The sequence below is a fragment of the Mauremys reevesii genome, linkage group 14 (assembly GCF_016161935.1).
Source record: "Mauremys reevesii isolate NIE-2019 linkage group 14, ASM1616193v1, whole genome shotgun sequence".
Taxonomy (NCBI): Eukaryota; Metazoa; Chordata; order Testudines; family Geoemydidae; genus Mauremys; species Mauremys reevesii.
The window spans coordinates 16,703,922-16,720,318 of NC_052636.1; the positions used below are offsets into that span (position 1 = coordinate 16,703,922).

General features: G+C 51.5%; 1 protein-coding gene and 1 non-coding gene across 2 annotated transcripts in view; both read left to right on the forward strand.

Moving 5' to 3' along the window:
- Nucleotides 1–16,397, forward strand: part of LOC120381973 (zinc finger protein 850-like) — a 754,134-nt gene that overhangs the window by 548,073 nt on the left and 189,664 nt on the right. The gene's annotated exons all lie outside the window — the stretch shown is intronic.
- Nucleotides 1,748–1,821, forward strand: TRNAT-AGU. The gene has a single exon. It is a non-coding gene; the product is annotated as a tRNA-Thr (tRNA).

Consider the following 16,397-nt stretch of genomic DNA (forward strand, 5'->3'; position numbering starts at 1 on the left):
CTATGGAAAAATCTATATGTTCTATTGTAATTAATTAATTAACAGTGTCTCTGAGCCTAATAAGCCCACTCCGCCAGCACTGTGTGTAATAAACTCCTATTCTTGACCTCTACATGGTGTAGATTTATGTCCTTCACAGACACCTGCTGAATAAAGAGGAGATTCAGCATCCAGCTTGGCTGAATGTGTCTCCTCTCCCCACAGCTTGGTGATCTTTTGAGGAAATGGAGAAGACTGCCTTTGCCTGGCTGTACATCGCTTGCAAAAGAAACAGGTCTTTTTGGTGACAAGTGTTGAAAGGAGCCATTAGACAAATGTGGAGACAGGAAAAATGTCCCCCAATTGAACTGGCATCTGTGAATGCTGAAGCCACAACACAGAGCGCTAAACACTATATGAGAACGGGTGGTGTCAGAAGAGTCTCTACCAAAGCCTTTCCACCAGCAGGGGCCTCTCTGTGCACAGAACTCCTGGTAGCATGATGGCTGCAGACAGTGGAGAACTCCATTTTGGCATCTCTTTTGTGGTGAACATCTGCAGTGGCTATTAAAAGGTCTCTAGATAGTGATCTTTGTGAAGAGCTGGCTGAAGAACCTTCCTACTAACCAGGAGAGCCTGGCTTGGCCTGCCAGTTCTTCCTTGCCGAACCTAGTGAGTGTGTTGGCTCCTTTTTTTATCTCTCTTTTCAGAAAAGGAAAAGATCTGTCAGCAGAATCCTTCTAAGTGCTTGTTCAAGACAGAGAGAGCCTTCCTTGCAGCTGAGTCTTGGTGCCATGGGGCATGCCTCACTGCAGCACCTCCTGCTGACCATCCTAGCAATTAGCTCTGGTTCACCGGTGCGCCTTCATCTAGTAGCATCTGGCCACCATCTGTTCTATCATTAGGACCCTTGTTGCTCTCAGGACTTCAGTGTCCTCTTATGGACACAGCCCTCTGGCTGTGCCCCACTCAGTTCTCTCCCCCCTGCTGGGGGGGGGGGGATGTCCTCTACCCAGACACTTGCCTCAGTGGCCGGCTGCAGTCCAGGGTGTAGCCACCTGTGTCAGTGGCTACTGAGGCAAAAGGTGTGAACCTCCAACCCTGCCATCTGTTTCCCTGGACCATTTCCCAACAGACCTAGAACCTTCCTCCACCTTTGTATCAGGGCCTTAGTCTGGCAGTAGTCAGCCAGGAGGTCACTCATGCACCCCTTACCCCAGCACTACTCTGATCATGGTGCCCTCCCTGCTCCTGCCTTCCTTCATAGCAGCCAACCCTCCCTCCTCAAACTCCAAGGAGTGACTAACTCTTGCTGTGCTGAGCAGCTCTTTATATATGGGCTGCTCCAGCAAGCCTTCTCCTGATTGGCTCTCCCAATAAGCCCTTTCTTGATAGGCTGGGTTCTGCACCGCCTCTTCAAGGCTGCCTTAATCTTTCTCCTGCTTGTTTGGGGCAGACAGCCCACCACACATGGAAAGTGGCAAATGAGAAGTCTGGAGCTGAAGGAAAGGTTACCATGACTCAGAACTGAGCCGAGGTTGCTGCGACTGAAATACAGATCACTAACCATTATATGATCACAGTGACTGGTGGGAGAGGCACATGTTAGAAGCCCTCTGTCTACTCAGCTTTGGCTTTCTGTGCACAGAAAGCCAGACACCTCAAGGTCTGCAAGTCTTGAGGGAAATGGGGAACGTCTGTACTTTAGAATTTGCAGGTGTTGACTTGAACCATCAAATGAAACAGTTGCAAATACCTTCTTCAGGCAGGCACCATGGCTTAGCTGGCTAAAGCACCTGTCTAGTAAACAGGCGATCCTGGGTTCAACTCCCAGTGGTGCCTTGGTGTACAGCTTTTGTCCCTCTGCTCACATTTTCCTGTGTCTTCCTAGGAAACAGAAGAGGCCTCCCTTGGTATCCAAGTCATTGCTTGCTAAGGAAAAGGCTTCTTTGGAGAGAAGCATTGGAAACAATCAAATCACAAACCTGGAGTTGATGAAAACGCTGCTATGACTGGCATTGGCATGGCGGTTGCTTCGACTGCAATTGCTGCAACACGAGGCCTGCGCCACACATCCTTGTGATTCCCTGGAGATGTTCACACACAGATGTCATGTCACCTTCCTTTTGATTGTCATTGAAAAATGGAGCAGTTGGGAGAAAAGTCCCAGAGAGTCGCACCGTGGCTAAGCTGGGTGACTCACCTGCCAGGTAAAGTGGAGTTAGGGATGCAGCTCCCAGTAGTGCCTTAACAAATGTGTCTGCTCTTCCCACCTTTTGGTGAATCTTTTGCGGAAACAGAGAAGACTGCCTCTGCCTTGCAATGCAAAGGCTTGCAAAATAAACCAGTTGTTTTTTCTGACAAGTGTCAGAAGGAGGCACATAAGAAATGTGGAGACAAGGAAAAGGTCATCGTAACTCAACTTGCATCCATGGCTCTTGAGGCCAGAACGCAGAGCACTAAGCACTGGATGACCACAGCAAAACCTAAACTTTACACCTTATTACACTAGGCAGTAGTTAGGTCAAGCAATTTTCTCATCCTACTGGATGTTACCCTCCTTAATACATAGAATTCCCCCTAAAACCTGGATTACTGTCCTCAGATGACCTTCATTTTCTCAGGATTCCTGCTGCTTCCAGCATAGGTGGGGGAGGAGAAAGGCAAAAACATGATGCCACAGTCTCCTATTTTATATCCTTAATTCAAGTGTCTAGAAGACACTTGCCCAGACGTGTCCGGGTGGGCTCTGCTGAGTCACTAGGTTGGGGAATCCTCCTGGTGTGGTCTTGTGCAACTGAGTCATAGACTTGAGCAGTCCCCACAGTGTTGTGTTTGGGCATCTGTCACTGAATTGGAAATCCCTTAATTACAATTCCTCTGCTGATTCATGGCTGTTGAACACCCTCCTCGGCAGGGGTCACTAGCAAAATTATAGCCTATTTCAGTAACAACCATACAGCAAAATGCATAACTTCACACACCCTCATGCTATACATATTTGGACAGAATAACCGATTTCAGCAGATCATGACTTTTCATATGATAACTTACATGGAATGGTTTGTAGGACATATCACAGCCATATATGAATGATGACTATGTGAGCTACAGGGAGCTATTTTGAAGTACATCATGTCACAAAAGCCTCTAGAGACTGGCCTTTGGGAAGAGCTGGCTGAAGAGCCTTCTGAGTAACTGAAAGATCCAGGCTTGGCCCTGCCAGTTTGTGCTTGCGAACTAAACTTGTCCGTTGGGCTCCCTTTTTTGTGTCTCTTTCACAGAAACAGAGCAGAAGTTCTTGGCCAATCCTTGAAAGTGCTTGTTCAAGACACAGAGAGTCTCTGTGCTGGGGCAGGGGTGGGGGTGCAGGAGGTGGTCGGGGGTGGAGGTGCTTACCTCGGGCAGCACAGCTCCCAAAGTGACTGGCACACACTCCCCTCCGGCAGTGGCTCCTAGGCAGTGGGATACGGGGGCGGGTCAGCTGTGGCGTTTGCACTCACGGCTGCAGGGATATGCCAGCCACTTCCAGGAGCAGTGTGGCAGGGAGGGAGGGGGCAGAGTGGGCAGGGAGCCGCCTTAGCGCTGCTGGCACATCTCCGTGTGTCACTTGGGGAGGCATCAGGTCTCTGTGGGCTGCCTGGGGCAGGGGCAGTGGCCAAGGGGGCTCGGGCCACCCCTTTGCCTCCTCTCTCCAGGCTCCCAGCCCATCTTGCCGGCCGACAGGGATTTTAGGGTGCAGCAGCGCAGGGAGCTGGAAGGGCGAACCACAGCGGCTGCCTCCCCCCCCACATGCAGGAAAATGGCTTGACCTGCTGGCCCCACGGACTAAGGCACCAGGCCTCCAGCTTGCCCCATTTGACCCAATGGTTGATCTTGTGGCCAGAATTATTTGCAGTCGGGATTTCCCCCAACAGTGCCCCACAGGGGTCCAGGGTCAGCTCCAGCACAGGCCACACAGGCAGGCTTAATGCTCGAGCTGCAGCACATGCTGGGCAGGCTTAAGGCCGGGCTCCCCATGGCAGGAGAGAAGAAGACGACTTGGCCCTTGGAGGGGCGGGCTGGGGCTTCCTGGATCCCATTTGCTCATAGCCAGCGCCCTGCCCCCACTCACATGTCATCAATGGTGCCCCCAGGTCAGCCAGAATGGAGCAGCGGTTTTCACTGCACCAAGTCCACTTATGGCTTACAGGCAACTCCCAGACCCACCACAGCCCACCATGTCAGCCAGAAAGGAGCCCACTCAGCCTCGCCATTGCTGCTTTTCCTTCCCCCCAGAGCCCCGCTTCTCTGGGCTGCAAGGAGCCATCCCTGGGAAGCCAAGAGGCAGGCACAGGATTCTGCCTCCCAGCAGCCAACCGCACCTCCCCCGGCTTTGCAGAACGAATGGTGATGCTCTACTAACCCCACTTAGCCGCACTGAGGTGCTTAGCTTCTGCCCTGCCTTTCTCAGCTTGACTTTCCTCTTTTCCCCCATTCCTGCCTCACTTCCTCCTTTGGCAAGTCACGCAGAGGAGGCCAGCAGGAAGAGCCGGCCTCCACCGGCCAACCTCCAACAGCAGAGGAGGCCAAGCCACAAGCCTCCAAAAGGTGACACGCCGCACTCCTCTAGGTTCTCCAGCCTGACACCAAGGTGCTTTCTCCACTGCTGTCAGCACCCTCTGTCATGCAGGGGTTGGAGTTATCCCAGGGACAGGCAAATAGGAGAAGGAGGAGGCCTTCCTGAACAGCAAGGGGATCTGGGAAAAGGAAGCCAGCATGTTTCTGCACCAGGGACCTTTTGCGTGTTAGGCAAATGTGATAACCACTACACTACAGAAACTCCATCTGCTTGGCTGTTGCTCACCCTGGCATAGACCGATGGACAAACCTGGAGAAAGTGGTGGCAGCCCTTCAATGGGCCAGCTGGCAGAGCAGAGGACTGGAGCGGGCACTCAGGAAGTCGTCCTTACGTCGCCCTTGTGACTCCAGCTTGAGGGAGAGCTTCTTTTTCTTCCCCTTGCTGACAAAGAGCAAGAGAAGAATGAAAGGTCAGGTGGGCCAACTCGGTGCAGAAGCCCATGCTGCCTTTTCCTGCTGCATAGCCTGAAATGAGGGACTTGTGGCAGTTAAAGGCACTGCTGCACTTTCAGAAAACATCCCACCCGTGCACACAGGGGGACAGAAGAGCCTGTTAGTCTAGCACGCTCCCAACTGAACTACTTCAGCAGCTGCTCGGTTTCTTTTTGGCCTCATGCTTTTCTGTCTGGGATGTTGTTGTCAGCTGTGGCACAGAAAAAGGACGTAATTGCGAGCGGCCCATGAAGACAAGATTCACTTTTGCCTTCCTTGCTTGGCTTTACTCGCTTCCTCGCCCTATTCCTGCCTTAGTTCCTGGGTTACCAGAAGGCGACGGGGGGCCAGCACTCCCAGGAGGAAGTTGGGCAGCTAGACCCTGGTGGCAAAAGTCCTGCCACCACTTGCCACCCCACTCTCTTCTCCCAGCGTCACATATTGGCCACCAGGGACTTGGGGCCCAGCAGCGCAACGGAAGGCAGTGGACAGAGCCACCCTCGCCTTGAAGCTCTGGCTCATTAAACCACATCTTCAGTCGCTGATGGCCAATGAGAGACCAACATCGCTTGCTATTTTAGCACTTGGAAATGCCATTGGTCAGTCACTGAATTTCTGTAATGCTGTTACAGAACAAATGAACACAGAATCTCAGTGTGACATACTATACCTTTGGGGGAGCGGCTGTAACCCCCATAATCCTCATTTTCATATCATCGTGATCTTACATATAGAGCATGACTTGTAAGGTATCAGGGAAAGGATATGATCGGCTGAAAGTCACTTCTCTACCCATAGATGTAGACCATTCATGCATATGAAGTTATGAGAATTGTGCAGTGTGGTTGACACTGTGCTGCAAGGTGGGGGAGTCAGCCAAATATTAGCTCCCCAGTGGCAACAGCAAGGAAAGTAACCAACACCCAGACAGGGTGTCAAAAAACCCATCGACAGCCATTGCCCAGCGAGGGAGCTACAATGCAATGACTCACCTGCATGAGGACACTGCATGAGGAATTGCTCAGACTTGCTTGGAGAGATGCAGTGATGCTCACCTGACTCTGAAGGAGGGGGGAGCAAAGCCATGAGGGAGGAAAGGACATGATAAAAGGAGAGACATTTGCCATGCTTTATCTCTCTCTGTCAACTACATCTACAGCCACCCCCACACCAAGCAACTGAAGCGCTGATGAAAGGGGAGAGCCTGGCTGAAAAGCCACCAGCCAGCCTGTGGTGAGAAGCATCTGAGTTTGTAAGGGTACTGAAAGGGTTAAGATCAGCTTAGAATTAAAAGCAATAAGGAGTCTGGTGGCATCTTAAGGACTAACAGATTTATTTGGGCATAAGCCTTCGTAGGTAAAAAGCCCACTTCTTCAGATGCATGGAGTGAAAATTGCAGATAGAGGCATAAATATAGATTGGAACATGAAGTGACGGGAGTTACCGTACAAGAGGAGAACCAGTGTTGAAGGCTAATTCAGTCAGGGTGGATGTGGTCCTCTCCCCATAATTGATGGGGAGGTGTCAATACCAAGAGAGGGAAAATTGCTTTTGTCGTGAGCCAGCTACTCCCAGTCCTTATTCAAGCTCAAATTAATGGTGTTAAGTTTGCAAATCAATTGCAACTCTGCAATTTCTCTTTGAAGTCTGTTTTTGAAGTTTTTTTGAATGGCTACTTTGAATTATTGGGTGTGAATGTGTAAATGTGCTATTGACTATACAAGTCCCATATGGTCTCATGATTTGGATTCCTGGTTTTTCACCCACGTGACCTGGGTTCAATTCTCATTGTGGAAACAATGTAGAGCTTTTGCTCAGAGGGGAGGCAGGAAATGAAAGGAATGGGAAGGGATCCTGCCAGCAGGGGAGTTGGACAGTGTTGGAAGGGGACCCCAGAAGTGGGGGTGGGGCAGTGGTCTGGGGAGAGATGAGGGAAGGGTCCCAGATCTGTGGGAAGTTGACATTCTGGATAACAGGCCTGGCATGGGGGGTGGGAAGAGTGAGTGTGTCCCTCTAAACTCACCACCAGCAGACTAGGCAGGCTTGGAAGAATTACGTATTTGTTGGTAAATGTCAATTTCTGTGTAAACACACGACCCAATGGCAAAATCTTTCCATCGATAATCATCAAAACTAACACATGGGCAAAGTAAGAAACATGTTGCTTGAGAACTTATCCTATTCTAATCCTCTAGGGTTCCCTTTTGCCTTAGGCACCACCACGTGGGCATTTCATATCCCTCCTCATTTTCACACAAACACACAATTTCCTTTGCACAGATCCATGAACAGCAAAACCTCCCTGTGTCTATTGTCTGAGCCAGGGCATTCGATTCCACTGAAACCTTCTCTCCCACAATGGCAATGGTCAGACAGAGAGAATGCATCCACCTTCCCCCTGGCAGTGAGATATTCACTCTCCTCTTCATGCTGCTGTTGTTATTCCATGAGTCATCAAGGATGGAATAAAAAGCTGAGTTTCTCCAGGGTGAGGAAAGAAAGGAGCCACCAACGCCCTCAAAAATCTCAATGCCCAGAGAAAACCTGCCTCTGTTATTGGACTCCCAGAGGTGCTGGCGATACAATGGGAAAAGGGACTGTCTGAATTGCCAAGGCAGGGAATGAACAATCTACAGCAACATCATTAACCACAAACACACTCTAGCCATGCTCCAGCCAGTAGGGAAATGGGCAGGAATTCTTGCGGTTCAGCCATGGCCACATGTACAGAGCTGCACAGCAGTGAGTGCGCTGGGGAAGCTGGTCTGAGCAAACAATTTGTAATGACCCTTCAGTGAGAATAGAACCAGAGTGTAGAAAGGCCCCTGTGTTAACTGGTTGTGGCTGAGGCCTTAGTTAGCTGGGCTAAAAAACCATGGGTGTCTTTCTGTGAAGGTTTGATCCTTGCCAGCTAGGCAAGGCTGGTGTGTGGTGTCTCCATGGCTGCACTTTCAGGGTCTGATCACAACAGTGCCACAGGGAGCCAAGCCTAGACATATTCAGAGGCTAAGGCCAGGTCAATATTTCAAACAGTGAGTCTAGGCTGCTGCAGCTCAGTAATGGAGATGCTCTGTGCCAGGGTTTCTCAAATGTCCTTTCACTGCAATCTCCTTCTGCCAAAATAACTTAATATGTAGCCCTGGAAAGAGAGACCAAGCCCCTCCACTGAGTGCCAAAGATTGAGCCCCAGGGTGGAAGGGCAAAACCAAAGCCTGAGGGATTCAGCCCTGGGTTGGGGGGCTCAGACTTTTGGCTTCAGCCCTAGGACCCAACAAGTCTAATGCCAGCCCTGGTGACCCCATTAAAACAGGGTGACGACCCACTTTGCAGTCCTGACCCACAGCTTGAGAACCACTGCTCCATGCTGAGGGGGGAGAGTTCTCCTGTTGGTGTAGTCAATCCACTTCCCCAGGAGGTGGCAGCTCTGTCATGGGGAGAAGCTATAGCAGTGGGTGTGCAAGCTGTGGTGTTTACCACATTTAAGAAGTTTAATCAAACCCCATTTTTAAAACCACCTGTGGTCTGGGAATGGCAAAGGCGCTCGATGAAGCAGGGTCTGTCCTTCAAAGTCCTGGAGATCACAATTCCATATTCCTGTTGTAATGGGGGTATAGCTCAGTGGTAGAGTGTTTAATTGCAGATTAAGTGGTCCTTTGTTCAAACCCAGGTGCCCTCTTTAAAAAAAATTTCATTTCCATTCTCCATCATGTTCAGGAGCTCCACCATACAAGGACGCTTGAAAGGAATGTGAACACTCAACATTTTGCTGTCCAAATGCATAAAAACCTAGCAAACCTGTCCATCAGCTGAAATCAGTTCCAATCCTCTAAGTGTCTAGTTTATGTTTTCATCAATTAAACAAAGGTATCATTCCCTGAAGCAGAGCACAAGTTTGAAATACAGGCAGCATAGAGCCAATATTCATAATGTCAACTACAAAAAAATGATACACATCTAGAGATAGCATCATTATAATCAGCCAATCAGCACCTCTCCATAGACCTCTTACACAACCACTTCTCTGAAATATTGGCTGCAAATATAGAACAGTGGTTGCAATGGTGATCTATAGAGTTACAGATTATGTCAATAACATCACAGGAGGTGACACAGCATCAGTGAGACTGATACTGGAATACTGCCTCCAGTTTTGGTGTCCTCATTTGAAAAAGATGTTGTGAAATTGGAGGTGGGGCAGCAAAGAGCCACCAAATGTTCTGAGGGCTGGAGAAAAATGCCTTCTAGTGAGCTATTAAAAGAGCTCAATCTGATTAGCTGATCAAAAGAAGATTGAAAGGTGACTTCATTGAAGTGCCTTAATGGAGAGAAAAGATTGGGTATTTAAGGGCTCTTTAATCTAGCAGAGAAAGGCATAAGAAGACTCAATAGCTGGAAGGTGAAAAGAGACAAATTCATATTACAACTAAGGCACAAAAATTCAACAGCGAGGATGATTCACCACAAGAACAAGCTACCAAGGGAAGTGATGGATTCTCCATCTCCCGATGTCATTTAATGAAGACTAGATGCCTTTCTGGAATGTGTTTGCCCCCAAAGTAGCTCTTGTTTCATACAGGAGGCCTGTGATATGCATGGGGGTCAGATTAGACGCTCTAATGGTCTCTTCTGGCCATAAAGTCGACTCATTTCTGAAAAACTGAGTGTAGCATTGGGAGCAGCGTCTGATGTTTCCCTGTCTAGCCGGCTTGCTGCCTAGAACGAACGCTCCTTGAGTGGGGTGATCCCCAGGGAGTAGCTCAAACCTGCAACGTGCCTGGCCAGGGGCAGGACATTGGCACAGCAAGGGCGGGGTGTGGCAGTGACATCACAAAGGCCTTTGCAGGACCTCAGCCTATTGGTCCAAGGTGGTGGGGAGGTGGTGACCTCACAGGGAGATGCTGACATCAGCCAGGCAGGACCGGGGCGAGGGGCCAGGGAAACCTCAGAGACCCCTGTGGCTTTGCTGCAGCAAGTCTCCTTCTCCAGGTCTCTCTTTGAGGACTGAGGGAGTATTCGGGTTCATGGACGTGAGCGCCAGGAGGAACCTCTTTTGAGTTTTCTCCTTCCCTTTTAGTGATTTTACTAGAAAACAGCTGTCCCTGTTTTGAAGGTAAGAGCATCCTCGAGGTCTGAAACCTGTTCAGTCTGATCCATCTGGTGACAGGTCACTTCCCTTCTCTATACCTCAGGCTCCTCCCCATCTGCCCAATGGGAACAGGGACAGTTCTCGAACCCTGGGTAGTCGTGAGCCTGAGTGAGATGAGTGAGATAAGGAGCGTTAAAGCCCTGTGTGAAGGAGAAAGGAGAGTTTCACGGTGTTTAACACCAAGGAATTCTAAAGTTTGCTAAAATGTCTAGTCTGTGGAAAAAAGAAATGGTCGGGGCCAAACTTTTTAACCATTGCCTTTTCTACAGCCCATTCAGGGGTGTGAGTCTCTGTCTTTTCGGTACCTGGGGTTCTTTGCCAGCAGGAGAGAAGAGGTTCCTGCCTCCATTTTTGTGGCCTTAACAAACCAGGTGTTGTGCCCCAGTTCTCGTCTGAGATCCCTGAAAAAGAACATCTTCCCATCCATGAACAAGACAGGACCCATATTTCAAAGGGGAACAAAGAGACCCCTGGGACTTACATACTAGCCAGCCTCACTTCCACAGCTGGAGAGATACTGGAATATATTCTTAAACACTCAGTTTGTCAGCAGCACCTACAGGATAATTTGATTCTTAGGACGAGGGAGCATGGATTTGTCAAGAACAAATCATTCCAAACCCAGCCTCTTTCCTTCTTTGGCAGGGTTCTGGGCCTAGTGGAGGTGGGTAAACAGTATGAATGATGATTTGGAAAATGGAGTGGAGAGTGTCGTTCTAAAATGTGCAACTGAAACCAAGCACTTTGGAGCACAGGACTGGAATTCAAAACACCCTTAACAAATTGGAGACTTGGTCTTCTTGAGCCAAACCCCATGGCTGGGCCCCTCTCTCTAGACTGGGCTGAAGTAAAACCCCAGAGCCAGACACTCCTCCTCCTGGGCCGTGCGCTCCGACCTTGGTCAGATGCTGCTTAGCTCTGTCAGAGCAGCTTTGGCTGGGGGATTCTCCCAGCACTTTCCAATAGCGGGAAGGTACGAAATCCTCATTTTCCTGCTGGGGACGGAGCCCTAGAGGGGGGAGCAACTTGCCCAGAGTCCCCCAGGAAAAGGAAAACAACCAGCAGTGGAACCAATAGGAAACCCAGCAATGGAACTCAGGAGTCCTGAGGGTGTGCTAGGGTGACCAGATGTCCCAATTTTGGGGTCTTTTTCTTATCTAGAATCCTATTACCCCCCACTCCCTGTCCCGATTTTTCACACTTGCTGTCTGGTCACCCTCGGGTGTGCACATGTGTGGGTCCCAGCTGCTCCCTGCCCCCCTCATTGAAGCAGGTGTGCAGGGTTAGTGCCCTGGAAACTGCAGGGCACCAGTGGCCATGGGGCTGGCTGGAGGCAGGGCAGAGGCTGATTGGAGGTAGGGTCTGGCTGCAGGCAGGGCAAGGGGTGTGGGGCTGGCTGGAGACAGGGGTGTGTGGGGCTGGCTGGCTTCAGGCAGGGACGCGGGGGGGTGCATCAGGGGTTGGCAGGGCTGGAGACAGAGGAGTGCGGGACTGGCTGGCTTCAGGCAGGCGGGTGCGGCAGGAGTTGGCTGGAGACAGGGCAGGGTGTGCACGGCTGGGGGTGTGTGGGGGCTGGCTGGCTTTGGGCAGGGCCACGGGGGTGCAGCAGGAGTTAGCTGGAGACAGGGCAGGGGGTGTGGCAGGGGCTGGCTGTGGGCCGGGGGTGGGGGGCTGGCTGCCGGCAGGGCAGGGAGGACGCAGCTGGTGCGGGCAGGGCATGGGGTGCGGGGCTGCCTGCAGACAGGGGCTGGCTGCAGGCAGGGCATGGGGTGCAGGGCTGGCTGCAGAGAGGGGCTGGCAGCTGGCAGGGCATGGGGTGAGGGGCTGGCTGCAGACAGGGGCTGGCTGCGGGCAGGGCATGGGGTGCGGGCCTGGCTGCAGAGAGGCTGGCAGCTGGCAGGGCATGGGGTGAGGGGCTGGCTGCAGACAGGGGCTGGCTGCGGGCAGGGCAGGGGGTGCGGGGCTGGCTGCAGACAGGGGCTGGCTGCAGACAGGGGCTGGCTGCGGGCAGGGCAGGGGGTGCGGGGCTGGCTGCAGACAGGGGCTGGCTGCAGACAGGGGCTGGCTGCGGGCAGGGTAGAGGGTGCGGGGCTGGCTGCAGACAGGGGCTGGCTGCGGGCAGGGCAGGGGGTGCGGGGCTGGCTGCAGACAGGGGCTGGCTGCGGGCAGGGTAGAGGGTGCGGGGCTGGCTGCAGACAGGGGCTGGCTGCAGGCAGGGCAGGAGGTGCGGGCAGGGCATGGGGTGCGGGGCTGGTTGAAGACAGGAGCTGGCTGCAGGGAGGGTAGGGGGTGGAGGACTCGCTGAAAATGTCCTGAGAGGTATTTTAAGGTGAAGATAACACCATGGTTACCAGGTGACTGGCACATCCTGGGTTAAAGAAAGGAAGGGACCTGGAGTTAATAGTCTGAAGTATTTGTGTTACCAGCCCTGTCGCTGTCTGACCCCCCTTCAGTGCGGAGCAGGTGTGTACGTTGCTGGGTGGAACGCACAGACTCCTGCAGAGCAGGGGCAGCTGTTTCCATGGCAGAGAACCTGGCACTTAGGAGACTTTCTTGACTTGCTGTTTTGAAGCAATTCAGTAAAATAACGGTGGAGCTACACTGTCCGGTCCAAAATTTCAGCCCCCTGGTGCAAAAATGCTATTTTAGGATCTAAACAGGAGGCTTCCAGCGCTAGGACACCTGACCAGAGAGCTCAGTGGGGGCGTAACAGCTGCTGACTCTGAGGGTCCTGGGCTTAATCCACTTGCAGGTGGAGGCGTTTCGATTTATTTGATCGATAATGAGGAAGGTGAAGATTTAATCACGAGTATTTTTAGTAAATGTCATGGACAGATCACGGGCAAAACCCAAAAGCTCATTGCCCATGACCCGGCCATGACTTATACCATAAATACCCCTCATTGAATCGTGGGGAGGGAGGCCCAGGGGGTCTGTGGCACCAGCTGTGGGCGCAGGGAGTCCAGGGGGCCCGTGGCACCATGTGCTGGGGGAGAAGCCCCGGGGACCCACTGCCACTCCAGATGCTGCCAGATGAGGGGAGCCCCAGAGGCCAGCCCTGCTCCGGCCACCTCGGGACAGGTGCCAGGAGCCACTGAGCTGTGGCTGCTCCTGCACCCTTGGAACCACTGTCCAAGCTGCCCCCAGGCCAGCTGCTGGGGCAGCCACGGAGTCAGCCGCAGTGGCCACTGCAGAAGCCACAGAATCTATGACTTGTGCAGCCGCCGTGACACAGAGGGATCCCTAATAAAGAGACAAACCCCTCCCTGCTGTGACTGCAGTTCCTGGAAGGAAACAGAAGAACAGAAAGTGAAGAGAGAAGGAAAGAGAGAGAGTCCCTGTCACCTCTCTCCCTGCTGCCTCCCCCTTGTATTCTGTAACCCCACCTCACTGGGTTCCCTGTGCTGGTGCCATGGGGGTGACACTACAGTTCTGGGGATTTGGGGGGAGGGGAAGGGGGCTCTTCTCTTCTCAACATTTCACACAAATTTGTCTTTGGGCTGAAATTTCTCCTGTGAGGCCTCTCAGACCTGGTCTACACTAAAAAGGGGGTTCGAATTAGGGTACGCAAATTCAGCTACGTGAATAGCGTAGCTGAATTCGAAGTATCCTAATTCGAACTACTCACCCATCCAGACGCGGCAGGGTCGAACTCCGCGGCTCCCCCATCGACTCCACCACCGCCGTTTGCAGTGGTGGAGTACCGGAGTCGACCGCGGCGCTTCCGGAGTTCGAACTATCGCATCTAGATCAGACGTGATAGTTCGAACTCCGAGAAGTCGAACTCACCGCGTCGACCTGGACAGTAAGTGTAGACTAGCCCTCAGTCAGAGCTGTACCCCACCCCCTTCAGTGGAGGTGTGTGTAAATTGCAGAGTAGGCAGAGAAGTCGCCCATAAAGGCTCATATTGATCTGGTGACTGGCTCTGACCTGGGTCCCACGTCCTCTGACACAGGCTCATGTGCAGAACATGGGAGCTCTGGCTTGTCCTAAATGCTGTAGACTGTGAATTCCTGGGAAAGGGCAGGGGAGAGGGAGCAAGAGGAGAAAGGCAGAGACATTGGAGATGAGGATTTGGGGGGAGAAGGAGAGAACAGAGAGACAATAAATGATTGAAGCAGAACAGGTGTCCTAACTCCATCTTACTCATCACAGGTGTTCAGAGAGATAGGAAGTTGCAGGTTTTCCAGTGTCAAGTCTGAACTTTGATTCTAACAATGTGCGTTGAAATATCAAGGGGATCTCCACATACCTGATCTCTTCCCCCCTCCCCTTTTTTGTATTAATTTTTATTTTGACATGTTTGGCTTAACCGTGATCGTCCTTTTCCCCACCTGTATTGCAATTTGGTGTTTGTTTATTTTGCCTCCCTTTTGTTCATGTCATTATAACTGTAACAGCAAAGGAATCTGCAGGAGCAAAAACTGACTCAAAACTTCATTTCCCCACCATGCCGGAACATCCTACAAACAGCTCACGCAGCTGGAATCATAACACGCAAGGCCAGGGGATGGGAGATGCAGGTTTCCAAGGGTTCTGTCTTTCTCAGATGACACATTCCAGCCCCTTGTGTGCCTCCATCCTGTATGACCTGCTGGACTTCCACACATTTATTGTCTCATTCTATAGATAATGTGATTGTAACACAATGTGACTGAAATTAAACCACTTCCAGATGAGGAAACAACAGAAGAGAAAAGCCATTATTGCATTGGCTGGGAATCTAACCCAGATGAAGTGCTTGCAAAGCACCTACGCACACCACTAGATCACCAATGCATCTGGCAGGAGTAGCTTTCCTGCAGACTGTGTGTGCTGGCAAAGGGGGTGACACATGACCACAGAGTTAGTGAGCAGGGTGGATGGGCTGGAAGCTGCCTGACAGCTGGGAGCAGAGTTACCATCCCAGAGTGACTGAAAGGGGGCAAAAGTGAAAACAGATCTCACTGGGAGCTGGCCCCACCCCCGCCCCACCCCCAGGAGAGGGGAACTGAAGCTCAACTTCAATCACAGAAAACTCTTCCCTGAGAAGGAAGGGGACAGCTTGTTTTAAAGTCCAGGTTTGTGTTTGTTCCTGCTACGTACGGAGGGGCTGGGTAGTGCTGATTCCAGCCCCCAGACTCTGGGAGGATAAGGAACAAATTCAGGCTGCCAGTGACTTGCAGGGGGGAGATGATCTTTTGACAGTGACAGACGCCTCGTCCTAAAGGCCCCCTTCCAGTGACTGTTTGGTACTGGAATGCAGCCCCCACTCCTGGGTCTCTCCTGGGGAAATAATGTTTCTGTGCAAAACACCAAAGCTTTTAACAGAAAGGAAGAAAAGGAAATGGCCACATGATGGGACTAGGACATAAGGAATGAAACACAAGATCCTTCTCCCATGTGCATGGATTTTAACCTTGTTTGTGGTGGTGGTGTATCCATGTTGGTCCCAGGGGTCCTCTGGGGTGCCGGGCATTGGCCACTTTCGGGAGAGTGGGCTAGATGAACTGGTCTGACTCAGTGTGGCTGTTCTTATGTTCTAACTGCTGGTTATGGAAGAGACGACCTTCCAGGCTACACAGAACTGAAGAAGGGTGTGGGGTTAGCTCCACAGCTTGTCTCTTTCACCAACAGAGGCTGGTCCTCTGCAAGCTCCTACCCTCACCCGCCTTGTCTCTCTTGGACTCTGAAAAGTGCTTTCTCTCCACTCCCTTTGGAGAGAAGTTAAGTTTCCCTTTGGGCAACTATCAGGCTGAAGCAATTGTATTGACTGTGACACCAGAATTGAAGATTTAATATTATAAATAAATGAGTCTAAACCTGAGGTTCTGGTTTTCACATTGGTTTTTCTAACTCAGTTCCCAATTCTCTTCTAGAAAGGCCTCCAGGATGCCTGCCCAGCCCAGCAAAAGTGGCCAGGAGAAAGCCCACACTGCTGCTCTTTCAGGTAGTTGAAGGCTGCTATCAAACCCCCCTCACTCACTCAGTCCCCAGTCTGTGGCAGTGCATAGGATTCTTCCATCCTAAGTGCAGGACTCTGCACTTCTCCTTGTTGAACCTCCTCAGATTTCTTTTGGCCCAATCCTCCAATTTGTCTAGGTCGCTCTGGACCCAAACCCTGTCCTCCAGCGCTTGGATTCTTTACATGCTTTCACAGAGCAAAGAGCACATGTTCCATGATTTCATAGGGCAGTTTTGTGCTATCGGGAGCTTTCCCTGTGTGAACTTGACAGGTGG